At 40.0% G+C, this 10625-nt stretch overlaps 1 pseudogene; it reads left to right on the plus strand.

Moving 5' to 3' along the window:
- The first annotated feature begins 6865 nt into the window (after nt 1–6865).
- Nucleotides 6866–9703, plus strand: LOC106565738 (transcription factor Sox-11-like; annotated as a pseudogene).
- Nucleotides 9704–10625: the final 922 nt, after the last annotated feature.

Below are 10625 nucleotides of genomic sequence, written 5' to 3' on the forward strand. Positions count from 1 at the left end.
TAACCCATTTTGTAAGAGATTCTCCAAAACTGAAATGTTCCAGGCATTTGTATATACTTTATCGTACAGTCGTACTTTATCAAAAGCCTTTTCAATGTCATCTATGAATAGCAGGCCTGGTTTCCCTGATTTTCCAGTGTCTATTGTTTCCAGTACTTGCCTTATATTATCTTGAATGTATCGTCCATGTAAAAAACCTGTCTGATTAGAATGAATAATGTCCGACAATACCTTTTTAATTATATGTCATACATTTTGCTAGAATTTTTGCATCAAAACACTGAAGTATAAGGGGCCTCCAATTTTTTTATGGACTGGATCTTTATACTTCCCACTTGTATCCTGTTTCAGTAATAATGAAATCAGACCTTCTTGTTAAGTGTCTGAAAATCTACCATTTACATAGGAGTGGTTAAAACATGCACGATCCTCCTAGTATATCCTCCTAGTATATCAACAAAAATTTGGTATACCTCCTTAACCCTGTATTTTTCCCGGGCTGAAAGGCCTTAATGGCGTCAAGAAGTTCCTCCTCTGTAATTTGGCCTTCACATGAGTCTTTGTGTACGGCTGTTAATTTTACAGTATTAATAGAAAAAAATCCATATAATTAACTTCGGTTAGAAGAGATGGAGGAGGCTGAAATGAAAAAATATCCTTAAAGTACTTTGCTTCCTCTTTCAAAACATAATTTGGTGAATCATGGGTGACTCTGTCATTTGTAAGTTTCATAATAAATGTGTAGCATTTATTTCTATGTTAAAGATTAAAAAAAAATATTTGGTGTATTTTTCCCCATATTCCATCCAGTTTGCTTTATTTGTAATAATATATTGCACTTGATCTTTCTTGAATAAGTTCCGAGGTCAGGATTTTTAAGCCTCCATATATCCAATAGTTCCAATATGTCCATGACATTCATGATTTCCTTAAGAGCGTGAGGGTGATAGTTTGTAGTGTGATTTTCTTTATGGTCCATTGAGGTATTTAAAACAGTATTATAATTTCCCACCATAATAATAGAGTATTGTAATGCTTGTAGGGTTGATAATGTATTATATATTTTTTCAAAGAAGCATGGATCATCATTATTTGGTCCGTAAAGGTTAATGAGCCTTATCTGTTTATGGTCCAATAAGATTATTTAAAATCATCCATCTTGAATCTAGCTATTAGTTTGTCTATCCTTACTCTAATCCCATGTCATTATTTTGTTTCAATTTTATTTTTCGTTATTGTTAATGACACCAGCTTTAGATGTGCCTCTCTTGTTATGATTATGCATGGAAAGTTAAGTCAATCATTAATGTGTGGGGATGTACCTCAAACGCATGATTGTTGCAACCAGTAAAATGTCTCATTAAAGAATTGAATAAATAAGAACATTGTTTTATAACTGATTAGAAGCGACATATCTCATGTTTTTGTGCTGAGTTGAGGGTTTGATCCAAGTCCCATGCGGTAGTTTGTATATTTCATGCTTTTCATTTTATTGTTTGTTTGGTTTCTACAACAACTCGTATAGCACCAAGCAATAACAACACTATAAAACTGCATTCAGAATTGTACTTTCTTTTTTTAAGTACTGCGGTCATTGTGGGCTCATATAAAGCGTAATCAAATGGTTCACGTACAATGTCAGTACATGGGTGAAATGAAAGACATTGTGGGTGGAACAGAGTGTGTATGCTAGGCCTCAGCGTAGGCAGCCAAATACCCCATTGCATCTTTGGGGCCAACAGTAGTCATGTGACCTCAATACTTTGTCATTGCTTGTGTGCAAAGCTGAATCAACAGATACAGAGGAACAAGAAAATGAACAATGTCAAACAATGTATGATCCATGATATTTCAAGGACCAGCAGCATCTGCATATAATAACAAAAAAAGTGTGATAAAAACCCAACGTTTGACGTACCCCATATCAATAATAATATCCCAACAGAAAAAACATAAATGCATATTGCTACCAAAATCTGAAGTCTAATTTGGGGTTATCTAGAACCACTAATGACTGGGGGTAGAGGGCCTAACATAGTGTTGCCTGAGCTTAGCCTGAAGGCTGTGGATTCTGTGGGGCTGCTTTGAACTGTCACAATTGAGCTTGTGGTGCAAAGATCATAAACCAGTAAAACATCAGAGTACAGGATGTCTGAGAGTGACTAACCACATTGGAGCCCCCCTCTTCTCCTCTCCTCTCCACACTGACTGGCCTGTATTGAACACAATCTTATCTAACTGAGGAGGACATGCCGGGGCTGGTCAGGCTCATGGCTTGACTAAAAACAGTCCTGCACTTCTTATAAATCATGATTTGCAGGCACCAGGTTAACATGTAATAAACAAATTGCAAATCACACTCTCTCAGTATTGATCAATTAAATCTTACACAACAATCATCTTATAGGCAATTCAAACTAGTTTTCCTAGTTTTCCTAACTGAAAATCAACTAAAACACATGTAAAAAAAAATCTAAGGTAACATAGTTGTTTTGTGCATACTCTCCACACAAGTGAAAGTTATCCTAAACTTTTAATAGTCTATTCAATGCACAAATGAAACTTTACCTAAACTTTCCTTACTAATCTGAGAGAGAGAGAGAGAGAGAGAGAGAGAGAGAGAGAGAGAGAGAGAGAGAGAGAGAGAGAGAGAGAGAGAGAGAGAGGAGTCTGACCTGCAGCCATATAATCCATCAGCATTTGTCCCAGTCTGTAGACTAAACACGCTATCATTACACACAGCCTTACACAGAGCTTAGGGGCCCTGGAGGGATTCTCAATACATGTTTATTAGCCCAAGACACAGTGTACACAAGTCGTCGGCTGTACATTACAGTAAACACCATTTTTAATGCTGATTTATAATTGGGGAACTCAGCAGGCACAGCTTAGGGGGAAGACAACAGGTGACGTGACAATGTGCTTAGGACATGACTGCTCTCCGATGATCTTACCACCTCCCACTTCCCTCTCTGGATTCCCCTCCCCTGGCTAGAGCTGAAGGCTGTACACAGGAACCTCAGTATGTTTTCTTTGTGAATTCCAACAGTGGCTCATTGTACGAGTGGTGATGCAGGCCTACTACTCTAGCGCAATTCCCTCAAGGGTATGGGTGTGTTTAATCTTTGTGATTTTACATTTGACAGTGTAGGTTGCCTCTGTGACGTTATATATTAAGAAATATATGGGTGACTCCTGAGTGGCTGGCCTCTGAGCTGAGAGAGTGTTTTGCAAGGACAAGTGAAAACAGGATGCGAGCCGAGCTTGGCCCTTGATTGTGCTTGTGTGCTCCGTGTGACAAACATTCCAGGGAGTGCTTAGCGTCAGCTGTTTACATTCATGACAAGATACTCCAGTCTCAAGTATCTGCTAAGCATCAGGACCTTGAGAGAGGGGCGACATCAAGGAGGTCAACAAAGAATCGGACACCCTGGAGATACATTTGCATTGAGTCGAGAATGTTAGACAACAACATGGCAAAAATGAGTCTCTGTTCTTGGGCCAAACCAATCCTTCTAATTGTGAGAGGTTCCTCTGTTATTTGGAGTGAGAGGAAAACACTGTCTACTGGTTTGTGAGTAATTCAACCACAGGTAGTGACAAACACTACAATTAATGTTCGGCAGCTGGTATGGCCTGTTTTAGAATCATCCGACATATTGAAAGAACTAAATGCTACAAAGTAATGTGAAGAACCCCTTATTCCTGTAAAAGTAAGGCCTTTTGTTTAGTAGTTGTGTATACGGAGTCAATGAATAAAATAAAGTGTCGCTTGAAGCCACTAACACTATGAAAATGGTCTGAATTGTCTGAACTGAGGGAGCATGGGTAACTTACTACAGTAATAACACTGTCCCTATCGGTGCATATCAGCAGTTTCCATAGGCATGAATACCCTAAGAAAACTATCTCTCTGAGACTCATTCAAACCATCCGACTACCATTAAAGTGACTCCACTGTATTGGCCTGAAAACAAACCATTCACAAAACACACAGCAATAAACCCTCCGCCCTTTGAATAATATAGGATAATTTGCGTCTGTATGTGCCACCGAAACGACTGTTTTCTCTCCCACCTCCACCCCGTCCATTGTGAACCCATCAGATAGAGGCTGACAGAAGCACCCACCTGTCTGGAAGCTATGCAGAGGAGATGGATCCTGTGCATTTTGAGCAACAGATAACCCCTAGTGAGGGTTCGTATTGATCCAATGCTCCACTGCTCCTTTGTGAGAGCAGCAGCTCTTTCAGATAAGAATGGGGGAATTATTTTCTCTTGAAAAAAAAAATAGCTTTCACTGTTCCTACACGAAAAACATTCACTTAATTTAACACTCCATTGCTTTTGAATATAAATCATTGTGGTTGTCTCCCTCCTGTACACAAAAGCGACATATAAACATTATCATCTGACTTTAGGCATTAGAAATCATGTAGTGAGAAAACAGCTTGATACATTTCTAACTCTTAACACATTTTTTCCTCAACATTTTAAATAATCTATGTACAAAAACACACCAGCAGCACACTTTAGGATGTATACCTGTCCTTTCCCTATAGCTTTTACTGATCATTATGCTATTTGTCACTGTTACCAGGTAGAAGTCGCTGGTACCAGTCTCCCTGCCTATACAGTATCTCACTGAGCCACGCATGGCGCTGATGGCGCTCCCAGGGATCTAGGATAGCCCCTGCCTGGGCTGACTGACTCTGCATTGTTGGAAAATGACCAGTAAGTAAGCATCTCACTGTTAGTCAACACCTGTTGTTTATGAAGCATGTGACAAATACAATTTTATTTGATTGATTTGATCTCATTCACAGCCAATAATGAGCCACGCTAATGAGCAGGCCGGCCGGCCGCCCTGCATGCTTCCATTAAGCAGTGCTGTGATTCATGCTCTGTTCTGCAGGAAATCATCATGCCCAATGCATTGTGGGTCCAGAGATAAACTGATGAAGTCTTTTTATAGTATCAGGGAGATTTGATCTATCTCTCTCATTGCAAAGTACATGTGGTCTACTTGAATTCATATTGAACATGTTATATCCTATTAAAACCTTGTTTTTGTGTGGGTTTTCACAACCTCTGTTATTCATTTATTCAGCTGTATACTAATCAATTGGAAGTGTATCTGCTGATCACTACCAAATACGATTTAATAATGTATACTAATCAATTGGAAGTATATCTGCTGATCACTAACAAATACTATTTAATAATAGGCCTAGCCCACAGATTGCACTGGATAAGGCTGTTTTTATGGCTATACGTCAATATCATGCTCTTAATGCATTCAAAACATCAGGGTAAGATTCAATGTTGTGTATATAACCAAAAGTTCAAATGAATACATCCTGGAAAGAACACCTGTGATACATCCATGTGCGTCAGCCTCTTGAAGCTCTACCCAGTACTGTATATCTGATAAGGCTTAATCAGCACAGGGTTGTCATGATAAAGCATTTCATCAGTATCTCTGTCTCGAACAAGAGCCTCACTGTCTGCTCCAAGGATGGGAAATGAAGACTCTCTCTCTGTCTCGTTCTCTCTCTTTCTCTCTCTCTCTCTTTCTCAAGTCTGAATCAGTAGACACTTCATAAGTCTCAGGCGAAGGCGCGGGTGGGGGAGGGTCTCAAAAGGGTAAGTGATTGCCCTCTAGGGGACGAGGGAAAAAAGCAGTCGAGCCTTATCGTCCCCAGCCTCCAATAGCACTGCTGGCTGCCACCCAGAGCCCAGAGCCCGACGACGGGGGTGCAGCCTTAGCCGAGCACTAGCTGGGAGGGAGACCCACGCTGTAGTGCTGCTGCCTCTTGTCACAGCAAACTCAGCAGGAAGGGAGGGAGGGAGCCCATGAGCTGCACATCCTAATGTTGTTGTCAGAGAAGGGTGTTGGTGCAGGCATGCTCCTAGACGGGCCTTAAGACAGACCACATCAACAACATGCTGAAGATAAATAGGGTCCACTGGATACTGTTAATAACACTATAATAGATGCAGTTGGTTGATTGAACTATTATCCTAAAAAGTAATGTTTTTTTTATCGTGGTTATAAATTGATAAATATGAGATGATGAAACAGTGTTTACAAATGTGTTGTTATTCTAAAATCAACAGAAGGTGCCTGGTTCATCCTATTATTAAGTATATGTATTAATGAAATTAAAGGCAATGAATTTAATTTAATAAACAACTATTTTTAGGCAAGCAGACAATTAAGAGACAAGAGACACTTAATACAGACTGTAAAGGTGTGATACTGTTGTTGCCATGTAATAACTGCCATGTAATATCTGTGAATTACAGTAGCCTATTGATAATCAAGGCTACTGATATCCAAGTGCCACTGAGGACACAATGTATCCAGTCCGCGCGCTGGCTGTAACAGTGTCCAAGCGCCACCTTCAGTGTATCCAATAAAATAAAAATAAATCAATTTAAAAAAACAACTGTTAACTGACACATTTTTCTAAGCGTGTGTGAGTCAGATACATTATTACCAGGCTACTGCACATCTCTCCTAGTCTTTCCATTCTGATACTCTGACTGAATTATTTTAGCACAGCTAAAACATAAAATAAAGAGAGTTTTATAATTTGCTCTTCTCATTGCTCGTTCATCTTCAGAGGATTGTGAGCTAAGTGTATGTTTAATATGCCTGCTCCGCGCAGCATGTGTCCGGGCCATAGACATTAGGGTCCAGACAACGTACCACACGACCCACCTCCAAATCCTACCTCCAATGAGAGCTAGGGAGGGCGGAATAACGGGTTAAGGGACTGTATGGAGTCTTTTGGGCGGAGTGGAGGGGACGTGATTGGATACTTATCAATGACGTAATGGACATGAAAAAGCTAATAACTAGTTAAGAAGGCAGTTTGTAACTCTGGAAAAGAGACCAGAGCTTGGGACACAGAGGACGTGGACACATTGGCGAAGCGAATACAGAGATTTGGCAGTGGGCTGTTAGACACTGCAACGTCTGGGGGAAGATAACTTTTTAAACAGGACCATGGTGCAGCACACCGACAACAGCGAGACGGAGGGCACCATGTCCAGGGAGGCTACCGATTCCGAGGAGAGTGAATTTATTGCTTGCAGCCCCGTGCAGATAAACCCAGACTGGTGCAAGACAGCAACCGGCCACATAAAGAGACCGATGAATGCATTCATGGTTTGGTCCAAAATTGAAAGGAGAAAGATCATGGAGCAGTCCCCGGACATGCATAACGCCGAGATTTCCAAAAGGCTGGGGAAAAGATGGAAGATGCTAAAGGACAGTGAAAAGATACCCTTCATCAGGGAAGCGGAGAGGCTCCGGTTAAAACACATGGCTGATTATCCCGATTACAAGTATAGACCCAAGAAAAAACCAAAGCTCGACAGTTCAAAACCATCAGCACCATCTCCGGAGAAATCTTGCAGCAAAATGGCAAAGACTTCCGGTAAGAAATGCTCCAAAATAAAGACTAAGACCCATTCTAAATTGTCTCACCGCTACGGGGATGACTGTGTGTTTCCAAAAGTTACAAAGACTGTTAAAAGTGAACTCACAGATGATGATGACGATGATGAATACGAGGAGGACTACCGTATGCGGATTAAACAGGAGGACGAGGAGGAGATGAGGCCGTATAATGTAGCAAAAGTTCCCACAAGCCCAACGTTGAGCTCCTCTGCTGAGTCCGAGGGAACCAGCATGTATGAAGACGTACGGAATGCGGCTCCGAACAGACTGTTTTACAATTTCAAGAACAGTACTAAGCAGAGCACAATGTACCCAGCTTCCGCCTCACCAGCATCTTCTAGGTCAGTTTCAACATCTTCCAGTTCCAGTGAGGACGCGGACGACTTGCTTTTTGACTTCAGTTTAAATTTCGCCCCGAACGCTCAAGGGCCGGAGGTGGGCAACCCGAATTCAGGAAATCTCTCCCTCTCTCTTGTGGATAAAGATTTGGACTCATTCAGCGAGGGCAGTCTGGGCTCTCACTTTGAATTTCCAGACTATTGCACACCAGAGCTCAGTGAAATGATAGCAGGGGACTGGTTGGAGGCGAACTTTTCTGACTTGGTGTTCACATATTAAATTGAAAAGATCCGACTTATAACAGAGAAGGATAAATGAAATGATGTCCTGTTCAAGTTGTTCCTATAGCCCTGCCTCCTCTGGTTTCTAGAGGTCGGGGGAGGAGGCGAGGTGAGGTTTGAGGAATTAGATGCTTATGAAGCTGGTACTGTAGCAAAAAAGTCTGCAAATGTTTTTCTGGCAGAATGACAGGGTTTTATGGATTTTTCTGTAGGTCTAAAATTACTGTTCAACTAAAACGGACCACAAAGGGAAAAATCTGTGAACTTCTATGCATCTTATCCTCTTTAAACTGCAGGGAACTGAAAACGTAGGACTGTGGACTGACTCAAAGCAAATCCGTGAACTGACAATGTTCAGGATGTTACTTTACAATGGTTTTATGTAATTTCTATATGCCGCAAACATTTTTTTTTGTAACTGATTCCGTTTACCTCCTGATTTGAAAATGAAGCAGTCTAAACCTCTTCAGAATACAGGTGCGGAGGAAACATTTTGATACATAACAGACCTCATCTTTTTAAAAGAAAAGTAAAATATTTTCAGGCATATTTTTGTACAGTTAAAAGGGAATGTTCTTACTGTGCTTTCAGTGAGTTTCAGGCACTTCTTCCCATTATCATTTGTTTTCGCATGCAAGGAAGTCCTGGTTTTAAGGATTAAGTTAAATTAAAACTTGCATCAAAATGCCTTGTGGATTTTAAGATTTTGTACAGTTGTAGAGCAGATTTGTTAAGTATTTGTAGACGATAGGCTACAATGACATCATGGGGACAACATACCTCAGTGATGGGATTAGTTTCAAGATTGTATATGTACTGTAATATAGTAAAGTTAGGAGTTTATGTATATCATACTCGTGATATGTGGATGGGTCCCAAATCGCAGGTGTGAAACTGGATTTTGGTATTTTTTATGGCACATACTGTTTTTTCCCCCCTCATTTTTTGTGCAATATATACTTTCAAAATACAGGCCATCTGCATTTTGTAGCAAGTGATGGAAAAACAGCCTTGTGCACTGTCAATATCATTACCTGTCACGATGCTGAACTCTGCCTCGACAGAATATAGACAAATCAGCTGGAACTGATACAAAATGACTTAATATGGCCATGTGGTGTGATGCATTTAAAAGGCAAAACAAAGATACCAATTTGAATGTTATTTGACTCACAAGTTTGGATATTGGGCATATCCAAAACATATCTCAACCAAACTGTGTAAAACTGACCCCAAAATTCTGGGGGAAAAAAAGAGAAGTACTGCAACTGGCATACTTTAATGTGGGTGGTCTGGCATAAGTCAAGCAAGCAAGCAAAAAATAACATTCCGTAGTCCTGTTTCATGAAATGAAATGTTTTATTTCAAACTGAAGACTGCCTTCTTTTCTTAAACATTAACCATAAACCTGTATTTTTGTTTCTTGCACTTAAGACAGATATTGTTTATTTTTATGTGGGTCTTACATATGAAGTCTGTTTGAGTACAAGGTTTGGAACATGACCTAATTATATGCCAGGAAAATGTTAAAAGGTTCATGGCAGTAGTTATTTCACATTCCAGGTGTGAATCTCTCTTTGACTCATCTTTTAATAAACAAGTACATACCACCATCAACTGTCCTTTCAGTTTGTGAAAAATACAGTATGTCTTGTTGATCTTGAAAAGGGGTCATGACAGAAAATGTTGGATGCATATTTTTGTCAGAACAGACAGCTTTATGGCCATAGAAAAACATCTTAATTGTATTGCATGGGAACAATTTTGCTTATAATGTGCATATTGCATAGGAATAATGATGATGAGTAAATAACATTGCATATTGGCTGAACTCAACTGAAATGGCCTCAAACTGATATGTGAAATCGCATTGAATAAAACCAACAGGTATACATGAAAACTACAGTGTTGAAATATATTGCATATAAAAATGTGTATTCCAGTTCTCCCTTTACTTGCATAATGTGACTGTAAGGACACCGTAGCTTTAAGAAATTGAAAAGCGCGCTCCAACACGCTGAGCAATGTGATTGGTGAGATTGTGCTTCCTCATAAACGGTGTTGGTAACCAGAGACGCCACTCACAAGCCCCTTTATACATCAGTTCTCTCAGCATGTGTGCCTGCCTACTGGCTCCCTGTCTATGCCTGATTCGGAATTACCCCTCTGAGCTAAAACACAACATCTCATCCTAGACCTAGAATAGAAATGATTACATTCCAAGAGGTGAGTATGAACAGAATGCGCGCCACTGCGTGCGTCAATTCAACAGGTGTTTATCGTTGCTTGTTTACCAGACAAACTGAAATAGGTTCTAAAGCATTGACGTATCTGTTATAAACTTGTCATGTTATCTTCACAGTTTAATTGGTAAACAAATATAGAAGGATGAGGGAAAGCTGCATATCAGTTATTTATAGGCCTTATGTCAAATATGGATATGGATTTACGAGTGCGTAATAATAGCAACTACATAATAACAAGCCTCACTGATGACTGTCTCCCATCTGTAAGGAGAGAAGTAACGATATTCAG

Source organism: Salmo salar, chromosome ssa01 (assembly GCF_905237065.1).
Source record: "Salmo salar chromosome ssa01, Ssal_v3.1, whole genome shotgun sequence".
NCBI classification, from domain to species: domain Eukaryota; kingdom Metazoa; phylum Chordata; class Actinopteri; order Salmoniformes; family Salmonidae; genus Salmo; species Salmo salar.